The sequence below is a fragment of the Chrysemys picta genome, chromosome 4 (assembly GCF_011386835.1).
Source record: "Chrysemys picta bellii isolate R12L10 chromosome 4, ASM1138683v2, whole genome shotgun sequence".
NCBI lineage: Eukaryota > Metazoa > Chordata > Testudines > Emydidae > Chrysemys > Chrysemys picta.
The window spans coordinates 28720204-28732592 of NC_088794.1; the positions used below are offsets into that span (position 1 = coordinate 28720204).

The following is a 12389-nucleotide window of genomic DNA, read 5'->3' on the forward strand; positions in this document are numbered from 1 at the left end:
GTAACCCAAACCACAAACCCCCCTGCACCTAGTGCTATGTGGTGGCTGGGGTAGTGCCATATGGTGGCGGCAGGGGGGCTGAACTGAAAGCAAGGCAGGGAGCCAGCAAGCACCAGGCACACACAGCTGAGTCAAGCCACCCAAAAGGTGAAAGGAAAAATCCATCCCAAAGGCAGCAGCCTTTTAAGCTTTTGGGGGAGGGATAGCTCAGTGGTTTGAGCATTGGCCTCCTAAATCTAGGGTTGTGAGTTCAATCCTCAAGGGGGTCAAAATCAGTACTTGGTCCTGCTAGTGAAAGCAGGGGGCTGGACTCAATGACCTTTCAGGGTCCCTTTCACTTCTATGAGATAGGTATATTGCCATATATTATTATTTTTCTGTGCCCTCACGCAGACAAGAATATTGTGAAACTAAGAGCCAATCAAATGGGGTGGGTAAAAAAAAAGCCCCAAACAACAACAACAAAGCAGAAGCCACCCTCCACCCCTCAAAAAAAAGCCCCCAAACACACAACAGGTTGTGCAAGTTGTGTCCCTCCCCCTCTGTGCTCCGTGTAACAGCCAGGCTCAGCTGAGCCCCAGGAGGACAGGGCAGCTCTGAGGTGAGTGAAGGGTTAACTCTGTGAGTGGGTTGCTCTGAGTTTCACTTTCACAGCTGAGTTTCTTCACTCAGTGCAGACTCTGCACGGTGGGGTGAGAGGGAGCCAGCGCTGCTGGTTCTGGGTCCTTCTTGCCTCTGTATCTGGTGGGTCTAAATAGTGAGAAAACGGAGGCAGAGAAAGGAAGCTGGATACTAAGTTCTGCCTGGACTCTCCCTCTCTCACAGTAAGTGCATCACGCTCTGTGTTCCTGTAACGCAGCTCAATACAGCTTTGTAGGGGTCAGTGGGGAATTAGCTCGTCCTGCCTGGCCTTTGTCATCACAAATGTCTGGCTGCATTAAAGAAGAATCTTTTATCTGAATTCTCTAACATCCTGCATCTTCCTGCTTCCCTGACATCTCTGCATGCGACAGAGATTAGGGAGCCATTAGCCCTGTTCTGAGCACTGCTGCTGTCCTGTGATGTGGCAGCTGGAAGTGAGTTACAGGATGTCTATACAGGAAAAATAAATCAATAAATAATAATTAAAAAAAACCCCACAGGCTGGCCCCAGTCAGCTGAATTTGGCTTGTGGGACTTGGGCTCTAGGGCTGAAAATCTGTTGTATTAGATGTTCAGGCTGGAGCCTGGATGTAGGACCCAGAGCTTTGGCCACAGCCTGAGCCTGAACCTCTATTAACTGCAATTAAACAAGGCCTCATAAGCCTATGTCTACACTGCACGGTTAACCCAGGTGATTGGGACTTCAATAGCTCAGACATAGGCTAGGGGTTTGTTAGAGGAGTGGGTGGGTGAGATTCTGTGGCCTGTGTTGTGCAGGAGGTCAGACTAGATGATCATAATGGTCCCTTCTGACCTTAAAGTCTATGATTCTGTGATTGGCACCCGCATCTGAGTACTTGGGTTAGCCTAGCCTAGCCTGGGTGTGAGTGTCCCCACAATAAAGCCCTACCGGTGTTACTGTGCTCTCACTGTTTCTGCGCTCCCATTCAGGAAGGTTCAATCTGTATTTTCCTACTTAATTTCAGCCCATTACTCCTAGTTGTATTCTTCTCGGCCAGGCTAAACAAACCCTCTCTTTGGAGTGTTCCTTTCTGATACAGTGTTTCCAGAGAGTGATCATGTTCTCCTTTAGTTCAGGTTTAGTCATGCTCCACAGCTGAGCCATATTCTTGTGTCCAGCTGAGTTCCAGTTGTCATAGTATTCAGAGGGGTGCCAAAGAGAGCTGTATGCTGTGTTTCTGTCCCACTTCTAACCAGGGATTATTGGAGCACAACAATGCTCCAGATGCGCCTTCTTTTCCTAGCCATATGTCCTATATCGGGGCTGGGGCGGTGGTAGTGTAGAGCCCTGTCCTGAGAAACCCACCTGGCCAAGGCAATCCTGAGATGGCCACCTGTGCTGGTTTTACAGTGCCCATGGAAATGATGGATTCACCATCTCTTACAGTCTTCAATACTGCGTGCCATTCTGGAAGATCTACTTTAATCAAATGTAAGCTTTGGTCTCAGTACAGGGGAAACTGGGTGAAATTCAATGGTCTGGGCTATACAGGAGATCAGACAAGATGAAGTAATGGTCTTTTCTGGATTGAAAATCTCCGAATCCATGTGTGGTTCAGTTTTCTCGCCACTTTTCTTAACTGTTACTGTCCCTATTGTATCATTTACTTCTTTCTCATTTTGATCCTGGCTTCTTTGTGCTGGTGGTTGAAATATGGATTGTTTTGTAGTTCTGTGCAGAATTCTATTTAAGGGCAAAAATGCCTAAGCTGCCTCTGCCTGCTCTGGGCAGTGCTATTGTTGTGAGGTCTCATCCCCTGTATGGCTGGGTATTCTCAGGGCTGTGTAGCCAGAGGGAGTTTGTGACTCAGGGGAAGCTTGATGTAAAACAGCTTTGTGGGTGTAGGGGGAAGCCAGGCAAAGCCAGAAAACCAGCAAAGGAGGCTGGTTTGGCCCTGTGTGATGTCATCTTGTTAAAATATGACCATGTAGATCATTGTTGCTACCACTGTTATATAATTGCAACAAAGCTTATATGACGTGTGTCAAGTAAGGTGTCTATGGAAAGGTTATGATTTGCTCAATATGATTATGCTATTTGTATGCATGTATCATGTTTGTATCTGAAGTTATGAGTATTGGCTCTATACCTGTATTTCTAATGTGTTTGCTTCTGGGAAGCACCCACAAGTTATTTAGCCTGCAAATCTCAAAGGGACTATTCAAGTTAAATGGCTTATTAAGGAACACTTAACTCACAGTGGACCATGGCAGATGCCTATCTACACTTAATGGAATTTCATGAGAACAACTAGTGTATGGGTAATGGCTTCTGCTGTGACTGAGCAAAATCATGCATGGACATGTGACTTGCCCATGTGACCCCAAACACCATCTTGTTCCTTGTAATTTTCCACAGGGAGAACAATGGGATTCCCTTCACTTGGCAGAGGCTATAAAAGGCGCTGGAAACCTCTCCATCTTTCCTCTTTCCTGCTCAAACCTCTGGACTATGAACTTATACTAATGGGACCATTCTAACCAAGGGACTAAGGACCTTCCAATGATTTGGAAGCAACCAGAGACTTGATTTAAGCCAGAAGTTTATTCCATCACTGCTACAAGCCTGAGCCAAGAACGTTGCCGTTATTGTATGGTAACTTTAGCACCCTCGTGGCCAAGATGGAGTCTGCTCTGCAGACAGCTTTGGCCAAGAGATGGCATACACAGGAATGCAGCAGGAGAAATCCCTTCCACCCCAGGGGCACTTGTTCCAAACCCCCCAGAGTGAATACACCCACCCACAGGAAAAGTACAATGGATATAACAAAGGGAAATATTTATTTACAGAGGGATGAGAGGAGAACTGGCACATGAAATTGCAAGCCCATTAGCAAGAATTTTTAATGAATCAGTAAACTCAGGGGTTGTACTGTATGACTGGAGAATTGTTAACATAGTTCCTATTTTTAAGAAAGGAAAAAAAAGTGATCCGAGTAACTATAGGACGGTTAGTTTGACATCTGTAGTATGCAAGGTCTTGGAAAATTTTTTGAAAGAGAAAGTAGTTAAGGACATTGAGGTCAATGGTAATTGGGACAAAATACAACATGGTTTTACAAAAGGTAGAGCGTGCCAAACCAACCTGATCTCCTTCTTTGAGAAGGTAACAGATTTTTTAGACAAAGGAAATTAGATCCACTGCGTTTATCTCAATTTCAGTAAGGCGTTTGATATGGTTCCACATGGGGAATTATTAGCTAAATTGGAAAAGATGGGGATCAATATAAAAACTGAAAGGTGGATAAGGAACTGGTTAAAGGGGAGACTACAATGGGTCGTACTGAAAGGTGAACTGTCAGGCTGGAAGGAGGTTACTAGTGGAGTTCCTCAGGAATCAGTTTTGGGACCAATCTTATTTAATTTTTTTATTACTGACCTTGGCACAAAAAGTGGGAATGTGCTAATAAAGTTTGCAGATGACACAAAGCTGGGAGGTATTGCTAATACAGAGAAGGACCAGGATATCATACAGGAAGATCTGGATGACCTTGTAAACTGGAGTAATAGTAATAGGATGAAATTTAATACTGAAAAGTGCAAGGTCATGCATTTAGGGATTAATAACAAGAATTTTGGTTATAAATTAGGGATGCATCAGTTGGAAGTAACAGAGGGGTAGAAGGACCTCGGAGTATTGGTTGATCACAGGATGACTATGAGCTGCCAATGTGATATGGCCATTAAAAAAGCTAATGCAGTCTTGGGATGCATCAGGCAAGGTATTTCCAGTAAAGATAAGGAGGTGTTAGTACCATTATACAAGGCACTGGTGAGACCTCATCTGGAATATTGTGTGCAGTTCTGGTCTCCCATGTTTAAGAAGGATGAATTCAAACTGGAACAGGTACAGAGAAGGGCTACTAGGATGATCCGAGGAATGGAAAATCTGTCTTATGAAAGGAGACTCAAAGAGCTTGGCTTGTTTAGCCTAACCAAAAGAAGGCTGAGGGGAGATATGATTGCTCTTTATAAATATATCAGAGGGATAAATATCAGGGAGGGAGAGGAATAATTTAAGCTCAGTACCAATGTGGACACAAGAACAAATGGATATAAACTGGACATTAGGAAGTTTAGACTTGAAATTAGACGAAGGTTTCTAACCAATAGAGGAGTGAAGTTCTGGAACAGCCTTCCAAGGGGAGTAGTGGGGGCAAAAAAGATATCTGGCTTCAAGACTAAGCTTGATAAGTTTATGGAGAGGATGGTATGATGGGATAGCCCAATTTTGGCAATTAGTTGATCTTTGATTATTAGCAGGAAAATATGCCCAATGGTCTGTGATGCGATGTTAGATGGGGTGGGATCTGAGTTACTACAGATAATTCTTTTCTGGGTGCTGGCTGGTGAGTCTTGCCCACATGCTCAGGGTTTAACTGATCGCCATATTTGGGGTCGGGAAGGAATTTTCCTCCAGGGCAGATTGGCAGAGGCCCTGGAAGTTTTTCGCCTTCCTCTGCAACGTGGGGCATGGGTCACTTGCTGGAGGATTCTCTGTACCTTGAGGTCTTTAAACCACGATTTGAGGATTTCAATAACTCAGGCATTTGTTACAGGAGTGGGTGGGTGAGATTCTATGGCCAGCATTGTGCAGGAGGTCAGACTAGATGATCATAATGGTCCCTTCTGACCTTAAAGTCTATGAGAAAAATAATAAGGGGAAATATAGGGGAGCGGTAAAACAGGGTTGCATCCAAACCAGTAGTAGCACAGTCTGGAAGGGCAGATACTGAGCAATGTGTCTGCACAAAGAGTTCAGGAGTCCTGAGCAAAGTTCCAGTCCAGTGGTGAGTCTTGGGTGCTCCTGGTTGTCTTCGGCGCCAGTGAACTCTTCCCAGCAAACCCCTCCGGTGCCCTCTTCTGCCGCTCTCTGCAAAGCCACACAGAGCGACCACCTCCCCACTTAACTAGCTACAGCCTCCCTCCTTGTTCCCAATGCAGAGTCCCAAGCCCCAGTACTCACAGCCCCATGCAGCTCTGCGCAGCTGTGATACTGGGTCCAGATCTGGCCTGTCCTTCTTGGGTAATTCCTCCCTGGCACAGTGCTGCTCCTGTCCTGGGGTGTCCCCTATTGGCCCTATCCTTCCCAGGCTTCCGGCAGGTTCTCTGCTGCTCCCTTTGGGAGCGTCTGCAGGCTGCTCTCCCTTTCCCTCTCAGCTCCAGCGCCACCCCCTGGTGTTTCCCTCCTTTTTTCTTACTCTCCCCCTCCCCCTTAGGAAAAAGATTTAAAGGGGCCATGCTGTCTAAACCCCAAAGGGGTTACATATGCATATTGACCTGGGTATGTAACTGGTCCTTTGGGATCAGAAGAATCCTTTTGTTTGATTAAGTTGGTTTTAAATAACAACTCACCATTAAGTCTAGTGATTTTGGCGGTGATACAAGGACTGGGATCCCTAAGGAGGCTGCTTTTCTGACTTCTTGTTAGCCAGTGTGGTGAAACAGAAGTTTACTTTTGTCGCTGGTTTGGTATATCTTATGGAAGAACACCCCAAAACTGGTGCTTATATCTGTCTTATTTCTCTGCAGTTTGTCCTAAATTTGGTATTCTCAGTTGTGACCCACCGAGGCATGGTGACACCCTGTTCTAAGGGAGAAGCTGGGATTGTGATTGGCTGCAGCTGTCTGAGGACCCCTAGCAGGAGAAGTCTGTGGGAGAAGTTTGAAGTAGCCCTGGGCCCCATAAAGCAGAACATTTGGAGTTTGAGGGTGGGCAGCTGCTGTATAACATGTGGTCCCACAGCTGGAGCCTGCAGCAGAGGGAGGGCTTAGGCACCAACTAGAGGGGCAACCGAGGGCTGAAGAACTTTGCCCTTATGCCCGGGCTCAAGGTACCTCTGCAATCAAGGTGTGTAGGTCTTGGGGAACCCCCAACAGAAAGTGTTAAGGTTTGTGGAAGTTGTGTGTTGAAGGATTGCCCCTCTCATAAGGGGTGTGTGGAAGCCTGAGTGTTTATGGGAACCCATGGAGGGCTTGAGCCTGGAGGGCCTAGTGCCTGGAGCACTGACAGCACTGGCCTGGAGCATGTTTGGTATGAGAGGAGATGGAGCACTTGTAAATCAGGAAGAGAAGGAAGCAACATGCTGGGGAAGGGGCTGCTGCAGGCAGCCATAGGGGGAAGTACTACAGGGGTCTCGGAGCAGGGATGAGAAGGGGAAAGGGGAGGTTCATAGAATCATAGAATAGAATAATAGAATATCAGGCTTGGAAGGGACCTCACGAGGTCATCTAGTCCAACCCCCTGCTCAAAGCAGGACCAATCCCCAACTAAATAAAAAAAATGGAGAGGAAAGCTACAGGGAGGGCTTGTCCGGGATATGAAGCCAGGATCTCTCGCACCCAAAGCGAGAATCCTACCCCAAGACAGCTATAAACACCTTTACACAGATATAAAAACCTTTATAGCTTATTTCAGTAAATTTAGCTAAACCAATAGAATTAAATTGGTATAGACGCTGGGTGTAGATCTGCCCTATACAACAGAAAGAGAAAGTATACAGGTTCCATTTTCAGTGCCAGGATTTGATCCCCAGTGTTTAATGTGGACATTAATTAGGGTTACCATCCGTCCGTATTTCCCCGGACATGTCCAGCTTTTTCGTCTTTAAATAGCCGTCCGGGAGAAATTGGTAACAAGGTTAAAATGTCTGGGATTTTCCCCCCTCCCCCCCATGCAGAGTGCGGCGTGGCTGATTGGGCAGCTGGGCCTGATTGAGCCGCTCCCATTGGCCTCCAGCAGCCAGAGCCCCTCCCCTGCTCCCCCCCGCTGCCTGCAGCCCGGCAGCGTGTTTTGCCTCCACATGGAGCCAGCATCTGACCGGCATGGGCATGGTAAGGGGAGTCCCGGGGGGCAGTCAGGGAGCAGGGGGAGGGTTGGATGGGTCGGGAGTTCTGGGAGTGGGGGTGTGAATATGGGGTGGGGGGCAGTGGGTTATTCTTTTATGGTGCCCGAGCTCCAGCAATATCCAGGGCTGGGGGCCCTGCTCCAGCAATATTTGGAGCTGGGTCTCTCCCCCGGCCCTGCCTGGAATGAGCCCCGGCCTCCACCTGCCACCACCCCCCGCGCGTCCCCCCCGCGGGTTCTCCCCCCGTCTCTGCCAGAAAGAAAGCAGCGCGCCTCTCTGATGCCTGCTTGTGCTGCCGACCGCAACTGCTGTCTGCTGCCCCAGGGTCCTAGTGCCCCACATCCACTAATGGCAAGGCAGACTGCCCTTACCCTGCCCTTCCACCCTAGCCCTGAGCCTCTCCAATGCCCCAAACCCCTCAACCCCAGCCCTCATCCCCCCGCACCCTAATCCTCTGCCCCAGCCCTGAGCCTCCTCCTGCATCATGAACCTCTCATCCTCAGTCAGAGCTGTCATTCCCCGCACCCTAATCCTCTGCCCCAGCCCTGAGCACCCCCTCCTGCATCATGAACCCCTCAGCCCCAACCCTCATCCCCCCGCACCTTAATCCTCTGCTCCATCCCTGAGCCCCCTCCTGCATCATGAACTCCTCATCCTCAGACCCACAGCCCTCACCCCTGCACCCCCTCCTATCCCCAAATGCCCTCCCAACCCCCCTACCCCTTCCCACACATACCCTCCTGCCCTCAAACTCTCTCCCAAAGCCTGCACCCCCTTCCTTTGCACCACCTCCCACCCCCAAAATCCATCCCAGAGCCTGCACCCCTCATCCCCTCCTGCACACCCACCCCCTGCCCCATCCCGGAGCCTGCACCCAGCACCAAACTCCATCTCAGAGCCTGCACCCTGCACCCTAATCCCCAGCCCAGGACCTGCACCCCAGATCTCCTCCCCCCTCCCAACCCCCCTCCCAGAGCCTTAGGCAGGTGTGGGGGGCAGGTTCTGGGCACCACCAAAATTTCTACAAACCTGCCACCCATAAGGGTTGGGGCAGTCAGGGGACAGGTAGTGTCCTAGGGGGTCAGTTAGGGTGGGGGGTTCTCAGGAGGGGGCAATCAGGGGACAAGAAGTGGGGAGTTGGGGGTTCTGAGGGGAGCAGTCAGGGGGTGGGAAATGGGAGGGAGTGGATGGGGGCGGGGCGGGGCTAGAACGAGGCTCCCCCCCCCAGTGTCCTCTTTTTTGATTGTGGAAATATGGTAACCCTACATTAATAAAAGCAGGTGAAGTCACCCAATGTTGTAAACTCTTCCTTGCTTTTTAATTTTTGAAATCTATCTATCAGACTCGCAGGGCCCCCTCTCCCAGTATCTGAGCCACTGAGTCTTTAATGTCATTATCCTCACACCATCCAAGTGAGGTGATTAAGTGCTGTTATCCCCATTGCGGTGATGGGGACCTGAGGCACAGAGACATGATGGGACTTGCCTCACACATAGAGGGGTCTGTAACAGAGGAGAGAATTCAACTCAAATGTCATGAACCTGACCACTGGACTGTGCTTCCTCTCATTTTCAATTGCTATAACAGGCAGGATTTGGGGGTATTCCATGAGGATTTTCTAGCCATGCCAGGGCATTTGCCACAGGTGTAGTGGGAGGAGTGAGAACTTGGAATGTCACCAGGGCCGGTGCAAGGATATTTTGCGCCCTAGACGAAATTTCCACCTTGCACCCCCTCCCTCCCCCCAACATCAAAAACTGACAGTAGATACCTGGGAGTTGGCAAATGCCTGTTAAATGGCTCTTTAACAGTTTCAGTGTTGTGCTAATAGGTCTGGCAGGCTGGAGACTGTTTCTCTTTTAACTACTAGATCCCCTTCCCAGGAAGACTCAGAGCCTGCAGGAAGGGTCAGAACAGGGATAGGAAAACCAGTTGGGTGGACTCTAAGACCCAGTGGTGCCCCAAATTTTCAGGTGCCCTACCCAGCTGCCTATGCCTGAGGACAGCCCAGGGCGCCCCCAACCACTTGCACCCCTAGGCCACTGCCTAGTTCGCCTAGTGGTTGCACGGGCCCTGAATGTCACTGTAGGGTTCTGAGAATATTTTGCATGTGGAACAGTGTCACCTTGAAGAGTTTGTCACTGAAAGTATGTTGGAGGGTTTTGCATCTGAAAAAGGATCAAGATATTCGCTCCTGAGGGGCCCTGGTGCAGGAGGATTAGTAATTCGGAAGGTAGGGAAGGTACATGTCACTTTCAGAGGCTGCAAGGTTTTTGGCAAACAGATGCAGTATCACACCTGCATGTGCCACATTTTATAATGACTATGCTCTAAAGTTGTTGCATACGCAAGTTAAAGTCTGTAAACAGGACATACCTGTTTTGAACAAAAAATAGGATGCAGGGTTTAACTCTCTATCCTGTAGCTTGGTAAAATTGCAGGGTGTGCTTCTGCACATTCTGATGCATCAGAGAAACTCTAGTTCAGTGTGGGTAGCAGAGGCCATAAAAAAGATGTGACATTCCACATACTGAAAATACAGAAACAGGAAATGAAAGAAAAACTATCTTTCACTATGCACATGCACCCACACACCCCCTTACAGATTTTGCCAGTGCTGCAGATAGAGACAGGAAGGGAAAGAGAGAGAAACTAGTCTGAGTGTAGGAGACAGAGAGAGACCTGCAGCTGCTGCTGGGAACAGAAACCTCAGCAGAGTGTTGTTGGTGACCACAATTATTCAGAGATGCACACATAACAGATACAAACACAGGAAGGGAAAGAGAAATTAGCACAGTGTTATAACCAAAACGCCTCAGTTGTCACATTGCAGATACAGACAGGAAAGAGAGACTTGACCATGAACATACTCAACTATATTTCATTTGTGTCAGGTTGGTGGCAGCTGTCCTGCAAATGAGTTAATGTGCGACATTCTGATGCATATGGCAGAGTGTGAGATGGAAGGAAAATGTGTGGTTTCACTCAAGATGGATAATTCTAGGCAGGCAGGTGTAATTAGTAATTGCAGAGAGCCCAGCACAAATGATCCTTCAAAGAAAAATAAAGCATTAGGTATATTCAGATCCATCCAAACAGTAATTTCAGAGTGGGACTGTATGTGATCATCATTGTTTTATTAACAGCAATGGAAGTGTCACCTGACACAGATCCTTGATGACTCCATAGCAAGAATGATCTGGTGCAAAATCATCCCCTGAGGTAGAAATCGGTGTGTGAAGAATAGTTAGTAGAGAATAAAATATTCTGTAACATCCACTCCGTCACCATTTCTTTTGGTTCTAATTTAGCCTAAAAGGTGGGGAAGTAGAACTAATTACACAGCACCATCATTGATTTCTGATTAAACAGATGGTACCATGTGGTGCTTACGCACAACTCTAATTTATAAATTTTGCAGAAGAACTTAGGGTTTATGGACAGTAGGAATATGGATGGAGGGGCTTTACATGTACCAAATATCCCCTGTAACTCTAAACATAATATTTTCTTTTCCTCCTTTAAAAAAATTATTGCCCTGTTTCTAATACTAAAAGGGGAATAAAACGCACAAAATACCATAATCAATATTGCAGCAACTTATATAGAAGCACACAGCCTGCAATACCCAATATAGCATGAAGCACATAGTAAATTCATATAATAGCAGGCCATACACCAGTCTTCACTTTCCAAAACGACATATAAAATGTGTAACTGGGAAACCTTACAAGGATTAGCATCTAAGAATCTGGACGCTTAACCTCCAGAGGCTCCCAATTGGCAGTGTGACCATCTCCATGATGTCCTGTTATCCCCATTACTGGGTGGGATTTTGGGGGTAGGAGAAGTTGTTTGTTACCCACTGTCTTCTCGTTCCCTTAGAAGATAGCGGGCCTATGGCCTCTATTAAAGGTATCTCTTCTCTCATCTATCAATAGGCTCCCTTGGTCATACGCACAGACCAGATGTAATCCACTCTAGGTCCTTCCATTGCCCTACCCCACAGGATCTTCTCTTCCCATCCACAGCCATGTACCTTCCAAACAAAACCTCTTCAGTGGTTCTCTTCCGCTTTCAGGCCTTGACATAATTTAATGATATAACACAACAGATACTGTGCAGGAGTACTATTCAATGTAACCCACCACTAGCAAGCCAGGCAAATTATAAACTCAAACCCCTACCCAGTAATTTCCTATTCTTGCAGTTCCCCTATTCAGATGCCCCAGGCAAAAGCTAAGTTTTGCTATGTACCCTGAAGAACATCAAATTTGGGTTATTTTGAACCAAGGGACGGGGAGAAAATTACAAAGTTGTGAGGCCCTCACAGAGAATGCCCTGCTAGCAGCCCCTTGTTTATACCAGCAGAGCTTCAGCATCTCTGCTGATCTCAGCTGAGGTACTGTGGCATGAGGAGAGATGGGGGTGGAGGTGTCTCATAGATAGGTAGCTCCTAAACCATCTAGGACTAATGTTAAAATTCCCATCCCACTGTTTTAAGGTTCTTTCATGATTTCACCTTGCTGTGAGGCAGATCAGTATTATTGTCTCCACTTCACAGTGAGCCAGTGACAGAGCCAAGAATAGAACCCCGAACTCCGGGCTCACAGGCCTGTGCATTAGTCACAAAATCATCCATCCCCTAATTTATCCCTGCTGGATTTCTTTCCCCCTTTTTCCCTGTCTTGATCCCAGTCTCTGTCTTTCAATCTCATCACAGTATCGCTGTCTTTGACAAGGCTGAAGTTGGTTCCTTATTCCCTGTTCCTTATTTGTGGTTCCCTTATTTAAAAAAAACCAAAATTTCCTAAATATTGAATGTAAAATTAAATTTTAAAAGATGTGAATGAATAATAGATGTGAATGAATTTTATA

At 47.3% G+C, this 12389-nt stretch overlaps 1 protein-coding gene across 4 annotated transcripts in view; it reads left to right on the plus strand.

Annotated features, from left to right (window-relative positions):
- The first annotated feature begins 681 nt into the window (after positions 1–681).
- LOC101941460 (NACHT, LRR and PYD domains-containing protein 3-like) overlaps positions 682–12389 on the plus strand; it is a 235641-nt gene continuing 223933 nt past the window's right edge. For 3 of the 4 annotated variants that reach the window (XM_065591884.1, XM_065591887.1, XM_065591886.1), the window contains exon 1: positions 682–824. The gene's annotated coding sequence lies outside the window, so the exon portion shown is untranslated. Of the gene's footprint in view, positions 825–3022; positions 7498–12389 lie in introns of all 4 variants that reach the window. The other variant, XM_065591885.1, reaches the window with a different exon arrangement.